Source organism: Malus domestica, chromosome 04 (genome assembly GCF_042453785.1).
Source record: "Malus domestica chromosome 04, GDT2T_hap1".
In the NCBI taxonomy this organism is placed as follows: Eukaryota; Viridiplantae; Streptophyta; class Magnoliopsida; order Rosales; family Rosaceae; genus Malus; species Malus domestica.
In genome coordinates, this window is record NC_091664.1 from 19,620,457 (window position 1) to 19,633,130 (window position 12,674).

General features: G+C 41.3%; 25 non-coding genes across 25 annotated transcripts; all 25 read left to right on the top strand.

The window, feature by feature from the left end:
- The first annotated feature begins 5 nt into the window (after positions 1-5).
- On the top strand, positions 6-124 carry LOC139195652 (5S ribosomal RNA). Its single transcript, XR_011580475.1, has one exon. It is a non-coding gene; the product is annotated as a 5S ribosomal RNA (ribosomal RNA).
- A 204-nt stretch (positions 125-328) lies between these two features.
- LOC139195635 (5S ribosomal RNA) lies at positions 329-447 on the top strand. Its single transcript, XR_011580458.1, has one exon. It is a non-coding gene; the product is annotated as a 5S ribosomal RNA (ribosomal RNA).
- A 204-nt stretch (positions 448-651) lies between these two features.
- Positions 652-770, top strand: LOC139195610 (5S ribosomal RNA). The gene has a single exon (XR_011580433.1). It is a non-coding gene; the product is annotated as a 5S ribosomal RNA (ribosomal RNA).
- A 204-nt stretch (positions 771-974) lies between these two features.
- On the top strand, positions 975-1,093 carry LOC139195611 (5S ribosomal RNA). Its single transcript, XR_011580434.1, has one exon. It is a non-coding gene; the product is annotated as a 5S ribosomal RNA (ribosomal RNA).
- A 204-nt stretch (positions 1,094-1,297) lies between these two features.
- Positions 1,298-1,416, top strand: LOC139195612 (5S ribosomal RNA). The gene has a single exon (XR_011580435.1). It is a non-coding gene; the product is annotated as a 5S ribosomal RNA (ribosomal RNA).
- Positions 1,417-1,620: 204 nt separating this feature from the next.
- Positions 1,621-1,739, top strand: LOC139195613 (5S ribosomal RNA). The gene has a single exon (XR_011580436.1). It is a non-coding gene; the product is annotated as a 5S ribosomal RNA (ribosomal RNA).
- Positions 1,740-1,943: 204 nt separating this feature from the next.
- On the top strand, positions 1,944-2,062 carry LOC139195654 (5S ribosomal RNA). The gene has a single exon (XR_011580477.1). It is a non-coding gene; the product is annotated as a 5S ribosomal RNA (ribosomal RNA).
- A 205-nt stretch (positions 2,063-2,267) lies between these two features.
- LOC139195615 (5S ribosomal RNA) lies at positions 2,268-2,386 on the top strand. The gene has a single exon (XR_011580438.1). It is a non-coding gene; the product is annotated as a 5S ribosomal RNA (ribosomal RNA).
- A 204-nt stretch (positions 2,387-2,590) lies between these two features.
- LOC139195587 (5S ribosomal RNA) lies at positions 2,591-2,709 on the top strand. Its single transcript, XR_011580410.1, has one exon. It is a non-coding gene; the product is annotated as a 5S ribosomal RNA (ribosomal RNA).
- Positions 2,710-2,913: 204 nt separating this feature from the next.
- On the top strand, positions 2,914-3,032 carry LOC139195588 (5S ribosomal RNA). Its single transcript, XR_011580411.1, has one exon. It is a non-coding gene; the product is annotated as a 5S ribosomal RNA (ribosomal RNA).
- A 204-nt stretch (positions 3,033-3,236) lies between these two features.
- On the top strand, positions 3,237-3,355 carry LOC139195589 (5S ribosomal RNA). Its single transcript, XR_011580412.1, has one exon. It is a non-coding gene; the product is annotated as a 5S ribosomal RNA (ribosomal RNA).
- A 204-nt stretch (positions 3,356-3,559) lies between these two features.
- On the top strand, positions 3,560-3,678 carry LOC139195590 (5S ribosomal RNA). Its single transcript, XR_011580413.1, has one exon. It is a non-coding gene; the product is annotated as a 5S ribosomal RNA (ribosomal RNA).
- A 204-nt stretch (positions 3,679-3,882) lies between these two features.
- Positions 3,883-4,001, top strand: LOC139195643 (5S ribosomal RNA). The gene has a single exon (XR_011580466.1). It is a non-coding gene; the product is annotated as a 5S ribosomal RNA (ribosomal RNA).
- Positions 4,002-4,205: 204 nt separating this feature from the next.
- Positions 4,206-4,324, top strand: LOC139195655 (5S ribosomal RNA). The gene has a single exon (XR_011580478.1). It is a non-coding gene; the product is annotated as a 5S ribosomal RNA (ribosomal RNA).
- Positions 4,325-4,528: 204 nt separating this feature from the next.
- Positions 4,529-4,647, top strand: LOC139195616 (5S ribosomal RNA). The gene has a single exon (XR_011580439.1). It is a non-coding gene; the product is annotated as a 5S ribosomal RNA (ribosomal RNA).
- Positions 4,648-4,851: 204 nt separating this feature from the next.
- LOC139195619 (5S ribosomal RNA) lies at positions 4,852-4,970 on the top strand. Its single transcript, XR_011580442.1, has one exon. It is a non-coding gene; the product is annotated as a 5S ribosomal RNA (ribosomal RNA).
- Positions 4,971-5,174: 204 nt separating this feature from the next.
- Positions 5,175-5,293, top strand: LOC139195620 (5S ribosomal RNA). The gene has a single exon (XR_011580443.1). It is a non-coding gene; the product is annotated as a 5S ribosomal RNA (ribosomal RNA).
- Positions 5,294-5,497: 204 nt separating this feature from the next.
- LOC139195621 (5S ribosomal RNA) lies at positions 5,498-5,616 on the top strand. Its single transcript, XR_011580444.1, has one exon. It is a non-coding gene; the product is annotated as a 5S ribosomal RNA (ribosomal RNA).
- Positions 5,617-5,820: 204 nt separating this feature from the next.
- On the top strand, positions 5,821-5,939 carry LOC139195622 (5S ribosomal RNA). Its single transcript, XR_011580445.1, has one exon. It is a non-coding gene; the product is annotated as a 5S ribosomal RNA (ribosomal RNA).
- Positions 5,940-6,143: 204 nt separating this feature from the next.
- On the top strand, positions 6,144-6,262 carry LOC139195644 (5S ribosomal RNA). Its single transcript, XR_011580467.1, has one exon. It is a non-coding gene; the product is annotated as a 5S ribosomal RNA (ribosomal RNA).
- Positions 6,263-6,466: 204 nt separating this feature from the next.
- On the top strand, positions 6,467-6,585 carry LOC139195645 (5S ribosomal RNA). Its single transcript, XR_011580468.1, has one exon. It is a non-coding gene; the product is annotated as a 5S ribosomal RNA (ribosomal RNA).
- A 204-nt stretch (positions 6,586-6,789) lies between these two features.
- Positions 6,790-6,908, top strand: LOC139195649 (5S ribosomal RNA). Its single transcript, XR_011580472.1, has one exon. It is a non-coding gene; the product is annotated as a 5S ribosomal RNA (ribosomal RNA).
- Positions 6,909-7,112: 204 nt separating this feature from the next.
- LOC139195617 (5S ribosomal RNA) lies at positions 7,113-7,231 on the top strand. Its single transcript, XR_011580440.1, has one exon. It is a non-coding gene; the product is annotated as a 5S ribosomal RNA (ribosomal RNA).
- A 204-nt stretch (positions 7,232-7,435) lies between these two features.
- Positions 7,436-7,554, top strand: LOC139195628 (5S ribosomal RNA). The gene has a single exon (XR_011580451.1). It is a non-coding gene; the product is annotated as a 5S ribosomal RNA (ribosomal RNA).
- A 204-nt stretch (positions 7,555-7,758) lies between these two features.
- LOC139195629 (5S ribosomal RNA) lies at positions 7,759-7,877 on the top strand. Its single transcript, XR_011580452.1, has one exon. It is a non-coding gene; the product is annotated as a 5S ribosomal RNA (ribosomal RNA).
- Positions 7,878-12,674: the final 4,797 nt, after the last annotated feature.

Below are 12,674 nucleotides of genomic sequence, written 5' to 3' on the forward strand. Positions count from 1 at the left end.
ATAACGGATGCGATCATACCAACTCACATGCACCGGATCCCATCAGAACTCCGAGGTTAAGCGAGTTTGGGCGAGAGTAGTACTAGGATGGGTGACCTCCTGGGAAGTCCTCGTGTTGTATCCCCCCCACCTCTTTTTCAATTTTCATAGTTCTTGGTTGCGTATTGTTTGCGGCTTATTTATTAATTATATTTTTTGAATATTCGAGGGACGGTCTTGATGAACATTTATGAATTTCGTGCGATCGTGTGGGGGCGGTGTGATGTTCGCACGCGTAAAGGTTACGGCCAAAGAAATGGTCATATACAATTACAAGTCATAGAATAACGGATGCGATCATACCAACTCACATGCACCGGATCCCATCAGAACTCCGAGGTTAAACGAGTTTGGGCGAGAGTAGTACTAGGATGGGTGACCTCCTGGGAAGTCCTCGTGTTGCATCCCCCCCACCTCTTTTTCAATTTTCATAGTTCTTGGTTGCGTATTGTTTGCGGCTTATTTATTAATTATATTTTTTGAATATTCGAGGGACGGTCTTGATGAACATTTATGAATTTCGTGCGATCGTGTGGGGGCGGTGTGATGTTCGCACGCGTAAAGGTTACCGCTAAAGAAATGGTCATATACAATTACAAGTCATAGAATAACGGATGCGATCATACCAACTCACATGCACCGGATCCCATCAGAACTCCGAGGTTAAGCGAGTTTGGGCGAGAGTAGTACTAGGATGGGTGACCTCCTGGGAAGTCCTCGTGTTGCATCCCCCCCACCTCTTTTTCAATTTTCATAGTTCTTGGTTGCGTATTGTTTGCGGCTTATTTATTAATTATATTTTTTGAATATTAGAGGGACGGTCTTGATGAACATTTATGAATTTCGTGCGATCGTGTGGGGGCGGTGTGATGTTCGCACGCGTAAAGGTTACGGCCAAAGAAATGGTCATATACAATTACAAGTCATAGAATAACGGATGCGATCATACCAACTCACATGCACCGGATCCCATCAGAACTCCGAGGTTAAGCGAGTTTGGGCGAGAGTAGTACTAGGATGGGTGACCTCCTGGGAAGTCCTCGTGTTGCATCCCCCCCACCTCTTTTTCAATTTTCATAGTTCTTGGTTGCGTATTGTTTGCGGCTTATTTATTAATTATATTTTTTGAATATTCGAGGGACGGTCTTGATGAACATTTATGAATTTCGTGCGATCGTGTGGGGGCGGTGTGATGTTCGCACGCGTAAAGGTTACCGCTAAAGAAATGGTCATATACAATTACAAGTCATAGAATAACGGATGCGATCATACCAACTCACATGCACCGGATCCCATCAGAACTCCGAGGTTAAGCGAGTTTGGGCGAGAGTAGTACTAGGATGGGTGACCTCCTGGGAAGTCCTCGTGTTGCATCCCCCCCACCTCTTTTTCAATTTTCATAGTTCTTGGTTGCGTATTGTTTGCGGCTTATTTATTAATTATATTTTTTGAATATTAGAGGGACGGTCTTGATGAACATTTATGAATTTCGTGCGATCGTGTGGGGGCGGTGTGGTGTTCGCACGCGTAAAGGTTACGGCCAAAGAAATGGTCATATACAATTACAAGTCATAGAATAACGGATGCGATCATACCAACTCACATGCACCGGATCCCATCAGAACTCCGAGGTTAAGCGAGTTTGGGCGAGAGTAGTACTAGGATGGGTGACCTCCTGGGAAGTCCTCGTGTTGCATCCCCCCCACCTCTTTTTCAATTTTCATAGTTCTTGGTTGCGTATTGTTTGCGGCTTATTTATTAATTATATTTTTTGAATATTCGAGGGACGGTCTTGATGAACATTTATGAATTTCGTGCGATCGTGTGGGGGCGGTGTGGTGTTCGCACGCGTAAAGGTTACGGCCAAAGAAATGGTCATATATAATTACAAGTCATAGAATAACGGATGCGATCATACCAACTCACATGCACCGGATCCCATCAGAACTTCGAGGTTAAGCGAGTTTGGGCGAGAGTAGTACTAGGATGGGTGACCTCCTGGGAAGTCCTCGTGTTGCATCCCCCCCCACTTCTTTTTTAATTTTCATAGTTCTTGGTTGCGTATTGTTAGCGGCTTATTTATTAATTATATTTTTTGAATATTCGAGGGACGGTCTTGATGAACATTTATGAATTTCGTGCGATCGTGTGGGGGCGGTGTGATGTTCGCACGCGTAAAGGTTACGGCCAAAGGAATGGTCATATACAATTACAAGTCATAGAATAACGGATGCGATCATACCAACTCACATGCACCGGATCCCATCAGAACTCCGAGGTTAAGCGAGTTTGGGCGAGAGTAGTACTAGGATGGGTGACCTCCTGGGAAGTCCTCGTGTTGCATCCCCCCCACCTCTTTTTTAATTTTCATAGTTCTTGGTTGCGTATTGTTAGCGGCTTATTTATTAATTATATTTTTTGAATATTCGAGGGACGGTCTTGATGAACATTTATGAATTTCGTGCGATCGTGTGGGGGCGGTGTGATGTTCGCACGCGTAAAGGTTACGGCCAAAGGAATGGTCATATACAATTACAAGTCATAGAATAACGGATGCGATCATACCAACTCACATGCACCGGATCCCATCAGAACTCCGAAGTTAAGCGAGTTTGGGCGAGAGTAGTACTAGGATGGGTGACCTCCTGGGAAGTCCTCGTGTTGCATCCCCCCCACCTCTTTTTTAATTTTCATAGTTCTTGGTTGCGTATTGTTAGCGGCTTATTTATTAATTATATTTTTTGAATATTCGAGGGACGGTCTTGATGAACATTTATGAATTTCGTGCGATCGTGTGGGGGCGGTGTGATGTTCGCACGCGTAAAGGTTACGGCCAAAGGAATGGTCATATACAATTACAAGTCATAGAATAACGGATGCGATCATACCAACTCACATGCACCGGATCCCATCAGAACTCCGAAGTTAAGCGAGTTTGGGCGAGAGTAGTACTAGGATGGGTGACCTCCTGGGAAGTCCTCGTGTTGCATCCCCCCCACCTCTTTTTTAATTTTCATAGTTCTTGGTTGCGTATTGTTAGCGGCTTATTTATTAATTATATTTTTTGAATATTCGAGGGACGGTCTTGATGAACATTTATGAATTTCGTGCGATCGTGTGGGGGCGGTGTGATGTTCGCACGCGTAAAGGTTACGGCCAAAGGAATGGTCATATACAATTACAAGTCATAGAATAACGGATGCGATCATACCAACTCACATGCACCGGATCCCATCAGAACTCCGAAGTTAAGCGAGTTTGGGCGAGAGTAGTACTAGGATGGGTGACCTCCTGGGAAGTCCTCGTGTTGCATCCCCCCCACCTCTTTTTTAATTTTCATAGTTCTTGGTTGCGTATTGTTAGCGGCTTATTTATTAATTATATTTTTTGAATATTCGAGGGACGGTCTTGATGAACATTTATGAATTTCGTGCGATCGTGTGGGGGCGGTGTGATGTTCGCACGCGTAAAGGTTACGGCCAAAGGAATGGTCATATACAATTACAAGTCATAGAATAACGGATGCGATCATACCAACTCACATGCACCGGATCCCATCAGAACTCCGAAGTTAAGCGAGTTTGGGCGAGAGTAGTACTAGGATGGGTGACCTCCTGGGAAGTCCTCGTGTTGCATCCCCCCCACCTCTTTTTCAATTTTCATAGTTCTTGGTTGCCTATTGTTAGCGGCTTATTTATTAATTATATTTTTTGAATATTCGAGGGACGGTCTTGATGAACATTTATGAATTTCGTGCGATCGTGTGGGGGCGGTGTGATGTTCGCACGCGTAAAGGTTACGGCCAAAGAAATGGTCATATACAATTACAAGTCATAGAATAACGGATGCGATCATACCAACTCACATGCACCGGATCCCATCAGAACTCCGAGGTCAAGCGAGTTTGGGCGAGAGTAGTACTAGGATGGGTGACCTCCTGGGAAGTCCTCGTGTTGCATCCCCCCCACCTCTTTTTCAATTTTCATAGTTCTTGGTTGCGTATTGTTTGCGGCTTATTTATTAATTATATTTTTTGAATATTCGAGGGACGGTCTTGATGAACATTTATGAATTTCGTGCGATCGTGTGGGGGCGGTGTGATGTTCGCACGCGTAAAGGTTACGGCCAAAGAAATGGTCATATACAATTACAAGTCATAGAATAACGGATGCGATCATACCGACTCACATGCACCGGATCCCATCAGAACTCCGAGGTTAAGCGAGTTTGGGCGAGAGTAGTACTAGGATGGGTGACCTCCTGGGAAGTCCTCGTGTTGTATCCCCCCCACCTCTTTTTCAATTTTCATAGTTCTTGGTTGCGTATTGTTTGCGGCTTATTTATTAATTATATTTTTTGAATATTCGAGGGACGGTCTTGATGAACATTTATGAATTTCGTGCGATCGTGTGGGGGCGGTGTGATGTTCGCACGCGTAAAGGTTACGGCCAAAGAAATGGTCATATACAATTACAAGTCATAGAATAACGGATGCGATCATACCAACTCACATGCACCGGATCCCATCAGAACTCCGAGGTTAAGCGAGTTTGGGCGAGAGTAGTACTAGGATGGGTGACCTCCTGGGAAGTCCTCGTGTTGCATCCCCCCCACCTCTTTTTCAATTTTCATAGTTGTTGGTTGCGTATTGTTAGCGGCTTATTTATTAATTATATTTTTTGAATATTCGAGGGACGGTCTTGATGAACATTTATGAATTTCGTGCGATCGTGTGGGGGCGGTGTGATGTTCGCACGCGTAAAGGTTACGGCCAAAGAAATGGTCATATACAATTACAAGTCATAGAATAACGGATGCGATCATACCGACTCACATGCACCGGATCCCATCAGAACTCCGAGGTTAAGCGAGTTTGGGCGAGAGTAGTACTAGGATGGGTGACCTCCTGGGAAGTCCTCGTGTTGCATCCCCCCCACCTCTTTTTCAATTTTCATAGTTCTTGGTTGCGTATTGTTTGCGGCTTATTTATTAATTATATTTTTTGAATATTCGAGGGACGGTCTTGATGAACATTTATGAATTTCGTGCGATCGTGTGGGGGCGGTGTGATGTTCGCACGCGTAAAGGTTACGGCCAAAGAAATGGTCATATACAATTACAAGTCATAGAATAACGGATGCGATCATACCGACTCACATGCACCGGATCCCATCAGAACTCCGAGGTTAAGCGAGTTTGGGCGAGAGTAGTACTAGGATGGGTGACCTCCTGGGAAGTCCTCGTGTTGCATCCCCCCCACCTCTTTTTCAATTTTCATAGTTGTTGGTTGCGTATTGTTAGCGGCTTATTTATTAATTATATTTTTTGAATATTCGAGGGACGGTCTTGATGAACATTTATGAATTTCGTGCGATCGTGTGGGGGCGGTGTGATGTTCGCACGCGTAAAGGTTACGGCCAAAGAAATGGTCATATACAATTACAAGTCATAGAATAACGGATGCGATCATACCGACTCACATGCACCGGATCCCATCAGAACTCCGAGGTTAAGCGAGTTTGGGCGAGAGTAGTACTAGGATGGGTGACCTCCTGGGAAGTCCTCGTGTTGCATCCCCCCCACCTCTTTTTCAATTTTCATAGTTCTTGGTTGCGTATTGTTTGCGGCTTATTTATTAATTATATTTTTTGAATATTCGAGGGACGGTCTTGATGAACATTTATGAATTTCGTGCGATCGTGTGGGGGCGGTGTGATGTTCGCACGCGTAAAGGTTACGGCCAAAGAAATGGTCATATACAATTACAAGTCATAGAATAACGGATGCGATCATACCGACTCACATGCACCGGATCCCATCAGAACTCCGAGGTTAAGCGAGTTTGGGCGAGAGTAGTACTAGGATGGGTGACCTCCTGGGAAGTCCTCGTGTTGCATCCCCCCCACCTCTTTTTCAATTTTCATAGTTCTTGGTTGCGTATTGTTTGCGGCTTATTTATTAATTATATTTTTTGAATATTCGAGGGACGGTCTTGATGAACATTTATGAATTTCGTGCGATCGTGTGGGGGCGGTGTGATGTTCGCACGCGTAAAGGTTACGGCCAAAGAAATGGTCATATACAATTACAAGTCATAGAATAACGGATGCGATCATACCAACTCACATGCACCGGATCCCATCAGAACTCCGAGGTAAAGCGAGTTTGGGCGAGAGTAGTACTAGGATGGGTGACCTCCTGGGAAGTCCTCGTGTTGCATCCCCCCCACCTCTTTTTCAATTTTCATAGTTCATGGTTGCGTATTGTTTGCGGCTTATTTATTAATTATATTTTTTGAATATTCGAGGGACGGTCTTGATGAACATTTATGAATTTCGTGCGATCGTGTGGGGGCGGTGTGATGTTCGCACGCGTAAAGGTTACGGCCAAAGAAATGGTCATATACAATTACAAGTCATAGAATAACGGATGCGATCATACCAACTCACATGCACCGGATCCCATCAGAACTCCGAGGTAAAGCGAGTTTGGGCGAGAGTAGTACTAGGATGGGTGACCTCCTGGGAAGTCCTCGTGTTGCATCCCCCCCACCTCTTTTTCAATTTTCATAGTTCTTGGTTGCGTATTGTTTGCGGCTTATTTATTAATTATATTTTTTGAATATTCGAGGGACGGTCTTGATGAACATTTATGAATTTCGTGCGATCGTGTGGGGGCGGTGTGATGTTCGCACGCGTAAAGGTTACGGCCAAAGAAATGGTCATATACAATTACAAGTCATAGAATAACTGATGCGATCATACCGACTCACATGCACCGGATCCCATCAGAACTCCGAGGTTAAGCGAGTTTGGGCGAGAGTAGTACTAGGATGGGTGACCTCCTGGGAAGTCCTCGTGTTGCATCCCCCCCACCTCTTTTTTAATTTTCATAGTTCTTGGTTGCGTATTGTTTGCGGCTTATTTATTAATTATATTTTTTGAATATTCGAGGGACGGTCTTGATGAACATTTATGAATTTCGTGCGATCGTGTGGGGGCGGTGTGATGTTCGCACGCGTAAAGGTTACGGCCAAAGAAATGGTCATATACAATTACAAGTCATAGAATAACGGATGCGATCATACCAACTCACATGCACCGGATCCCATCAGAACTCCGAGGTTAAGCGAGTTTGGGCGAGAGTAGTACTAGGATGGGTGACCTCCTGGGAAGTCCTCGTGTTGCATCCCCCCCACCTCTTTTTCAATTTTCATAGTTCTTGGTTGCGTATTGTTTGCGGCTTATTTATTAATTATATTTTTTGAATATTCGAGGGACGGTCTTGATGAACATTTATGAATTTCGTGCGATCGTGTGGGGGCGGTGTGATGTTCGCACGCGTAAAGGTTACCGCCAAAGAAATGGTCATATACAATTACAAGTCATAGAATAACGGATGCGATCATACCAACTCACATGCACCGGATCCCATCAGAACTCCGAGGTTAAGCGAGTTTGGGCGTGAGTAGTACTAGGATGGGTGACCTCCTGGGAAGTCCTCGTGTTGCATCCCCCCCACCTCTTTTTTAATTTTCATAGTTCTTGGTTGCGTATTGTTAGCGGCTTATTTATTAATTATATTTTTTGAATATTCGAGGGACGGTCTTGATGAACATTTATGAATTTCGTGCGATCGTGTGGGGGCGGTGTGATGTTCGCACGCGTAAAGGTTACGGCCAAAGAAATGGTCATATACAATTACAAGTCATAGAATAACGGATGCGATCATACCAACTCACATGCACCGGATCCCATCAGAACTCCGAGGTTAAGCGAGTTTGGGCGTGAGTAGTACTAGGATGGGTGACCTCCTGGGAAGTCCTCGTGTTGCATCCCCCCCACCTCTTTTTCAATTTTCATAGTTCTTGGTTGCGTATTGTTAGCGGCTTATTTATTAATTATATTTTTTGAATATTCGAGGGACGGTCTTGATGAACATTTATGAATTTCGTGCGATCGTGTGGGGGCGGTGTGATGTTCGCACGCGTAAAGGTTACTGAAAGTTCTAGGATGGTACTAGTTTAACCTAAAGGGGGTTGAATAGGTTCCAATTTAAAAGTCCAATTCAAATTTCAATTTAATTTTCAGTTCTCAAATTAATCCACATTCACATCACATATAAACTATCCTACACATATGCAATTATAAAGATAAATAAAATGTGCACACAGGATGTAGGATTTTACGAGGCAAAACCCACCACTGGGAAAATCATCGGGCTACCAAGCCAGGAAGCACTAAGAAAGAAAGAATACATAAAGACTTACAAAACTCATAAACTAGACACTCATACCAGTTGGCAGCTTTGTCTCCGCGCTTTGCTACTCGATCTTTCTTCAGTCTTCGAGTTGAAGTGGCACGACACTAACGCAGCCGTCAATCACCTTTCCCTCGAACTTTGCAGGATGCTAACTCGATCATGCATAATGTTTATATGATGCAGTGTTTGTTTGAAAAACAATCAATTACGAAAATCACAAAGCTCATTTCCATAATTGATATTCAATTTAAAACCTCAAGAAAACCAGCATGAAAAATAACATTTTCTATTAAAAACTCATGCCCTTCGAACCACAAGCAACAGCCGTATTTAAATTGGTTTTCAATGCACACAAAACCCAAACTGATGTTTCTAACAATTCTATTCAATAAAATCAGTTTTTCCTGCTTATTTGGCTCACCTTTTCACGTTCCTGACTTCCCATATATATATGCAAAAGCATTGACCCTTTATCCTTTATCTGATAAGTACTACAAAGCAATCCGTGTAGTTTAACAATTCTACCAACATGCAATCAGATAACTCCTCATGCAAACAGATAAGATTTGAAAACAAGTTTTGAAAAACCAGTTTTATCACACGGTTTGAAACACAGGATAATTTGATTCTAGAAAAGTAAAAAAACAAGAATAAAAGTCATAACCCAAATACAATAATATATGGATATGGATGAATGTAGTTGGATGCATGCATGCAAACGTACCTGAATGATTATCGCGTTTTGGTAACATCTTCGCATTGAAAGTGTGAGAAACCTCCCTAGACTCAAACTATTACAATTGTAAATATGTAACAAGTTTAAGCTATTACAGACTCAGGCATTTTGTCAGGGATTGCCAATTTTACCCTAACAATCTCCCCCTTTGGCATTTCCTTGACAAAACCCTCTTTCACAGTATTACAGACAACTAATAAACTTAACGATCATGCATAACATTGAAGTCTGTAACCTGCACACACTCAAACAAGAAAACCTGTGACGTACATAAGATATATGCTGCTGTAAATGAAAGCATTTATCTATAACAGCAAGCAACCAAAAACAACCAGGTTTTCGAAATTCTACTTCTCCCCCTAAATTTAGGCTTCCTACTTCTCCCCCTTTTTGTCTAGAAAGGTCAAAGGCCTTAGAGTTAACCATCAGGTGCAGTCAGCGGAAGATAAGTGGAACATAACAAAATGTGATGGAGAAAGATTTCCTTTATGTGAACTAGAACCGCTTCGGAAGAATAAAAGTGGGAACGAAATTGGGAGGGAAAAGAATACAAGTGCAATAGTCGAAAAGAGAAACATGAAAAGGAATGCAACTTTCATATTGTTAAGCTCCCCCTAAACAAATGTTTTAAAAAAAAATATAATGAAATGCGCACGCAAATGATATGATTTTTTTTTTTTTTTTATAATTGTATGAGAAGCATATAATTGTTCCAACAAGAATGAAAGAGTGCAGAAACACATGTAGTTATGAATCCTCATTCACAACCTAACATTGTCCCTAAAACATAACATGTATGAGTGTAGTTGCAAGTATAGCCAAAAGTTGATACTACACAAATGTAATTAAGTCTTACATGACCAACTTAACTTTAACCCTTAAGCTCACAAGATATACGCTTGAATTTTCATTCAAAGTGTTTGGGGGTAAGTGTATACGCTCAAAAGATCATTACATGAATGCTCTACCATAGGCTTGCAGATTGATCTCATCTCCACACATCAAAAATTAACTTCTTTGGATCAAGTAGGTCTTTGTTAAGGGTGCAATGGGGCTTCAGGTACTCGGTTAAAGAAATGAAGGATATAGGAAACACAAAGTCTAAGAAACTAATAGAGTAGTTGGAAATGAAACCGAGAGAAGCATGCCACAGTTAACCAAGTAACTTAGCACTCAATTGAGCGGTTGGATTTAAGACATGAACGACATACAACCGCACAATTCATTTCAGATGATTCTTGCTCTTCATTTAGACCAACACACTTGATTTCTTATAATGCTGGCAGCTCACTTATGATTCATAGTGACTTCTTTTCTTCTTTTCTTCTTTTGCTTTTCATGTGTTGTTGGCTTTCTTCACAAAATTTTGCATCGTCAACTTTTAAATAACATTGAACTCTCTCCTTTGAAAAACGTACTCTACTAGCTTCTCAGTAGGGTAGGGAATTTTTAATGTAAGAGGCTAGGTAAGGAAAATGTAGGTTTAAGAACAAAAGGCTTACATATAGGCTCAAAAGGGTTAACTAGGGGAAAACATATAAGGCACTGGCATATATGGCAATGATGGTAAGTCCTAATGCCTACTATCGTCTCCAAAATAGAATAATATATGATACAAAGTTTTGAGAGGTCTCAAAGCAAGTTCTAGAGAAGCAAAACACAGAAGATCACACACATGAAAAAAATAAGAGTATGAAAAATGCACACACTATATTTAGGCACAAAAGCTCACATGGGTGCGGGTTTTACTCAAGTTAAACATGTTCAACTCATTAACATTGATATATTATCAACAAGAGGCTATTGTCCACAACAGAGTCAAACATATCATGCTAGGGTCATGTTATCAAGTGAACCAAGCTAGAACTCATATGAAATCATACTTTTCCATTTTTCCTCATACATTTTTTTTTTTTTTATTTTTATAAATTTTTTTTTTTTTTTTTTTTTTTTTAAACAAGAAGAAAGACAAAAAATGCAGTATTTATGCTATATGAACATGCAAGCATGCATTAATGAAAACATTTGCAAAGAGAGAACTTAGTCAATATAAACAACTTGAAAGTGGAGATAAATTGTCAAGTACACCACTTTGATTCTCTTTTCTTCTCCAAACTTGTCTCACTTTTGGAACTACTGTACTTGGAACAGATATAATTCTTGCAATCCGATTAATCTCTTTCAAATAAGTCACAAATTGTTCCTTAAGATTTTCTTTTTCAAAGTTCCTTGAAACTTTTTCTTGAGAAGAATTTTTCTTTCTAAGCTTATTGCACTTAGGCCGGATGTGACCAGGAATCCCACAAAGATGACATATAGGAATGAACTTCCTAGATTGTTTGGGTTTGTTAAGATTAATTGAAGTCTTGACAGGATTTGACACATGTGCAAAGATTGTAGATGTTTTGGGAGTAAGACCTAAACATTTATCTTCATCTACTTTCAAACTAGGAATATCATAGGCTTTGACAAATCTGGTGACAGAAGAGGAACTTGTAGTCTTTGTAGACTCGAATCCTAGACCTCCTTTGTCTCCAAAACTTTTTCCATAGCTAAGCATCTTGTCAATTTTCCCCGAACCTATGCTCAACTCCTGAACTTTTCTTCTCATCTCAACCAATTCGTCCTCAAGAGCTTTCTTATCAGACGAGAGAGTGTTAATTGTGGTTTGTAGAATGTGAATCTTCTCTAACAACGACTCTCGCAGTTTCTCTCCATTGTCCAACTGAGATTGATGCTCAACTTCAGCTTCTTTCTTTTCACTTTCAACAAATACAAGTTTCTTCTTCAAGTTAGAGTTATCATTTTTTACTTGCACACTGATGTCATAGAGATCAGAATATTTTCTCAAGACTTCTTCCAGGTCAGGTTCTTCAACAAATGAACCTTCTGTGTCATATCCATCAACAGTTCCTATAAACGCAATCGTTTCCTTCTCAGATTCCAACGTAGATGCATCCCCTGAATCACTATCGCTCCAAGTGACCTTCATTGCCCTATTCTTTTTCTCTTTTCTCTTGATAGTGTTTGCACACTCAGAAGCAATGTGTCCATAGCCTTGACACTCATGGCACTGAACCCTATTGTTAGAACTCCTATGTTCACTAGTTCTAGATGATCTAGAGGCTTTGTAATGTGAGACATCTAGAGAACGAAAGTTTTTTGAGTTCGAACCTGAGTTGGTTCGTTGCTCACGACCCTTGGAATTTTGAGACTTGAGAAACCTTCTAATTTGCATGGTTAATTCAACCAATTCATCTTCGGACAAGTCTTCAATTGAGCCATCACTTTCTTCTTCTTTGACAGCTTTGAGAGCAATACTTTTCATCTTCTTGGAATCAGGAAGCTCTAACTCGTACGTTTGCAGAGACCCAATCAATTGCTCAAGCTTGTAGGTGTTTAGATCTTTCGATTCCTCAATCGCTGTCCTCTTAGCATGAAACCTCATAGGAAGTGATCTTAAGATCTTTTTCACAATCCTATGCTCAGGAATACTGTCACCAAGATTGTGACAGCCATTGACAATTACGCTAAGCTTAGCATAAAAGTCAGAGAAACTTTCATCATCAGACATTGTGATATTTTCGAATTTTGTGATGAGATGTTGAAGTTTGGATTCTTTAACAGTTGAGTTACC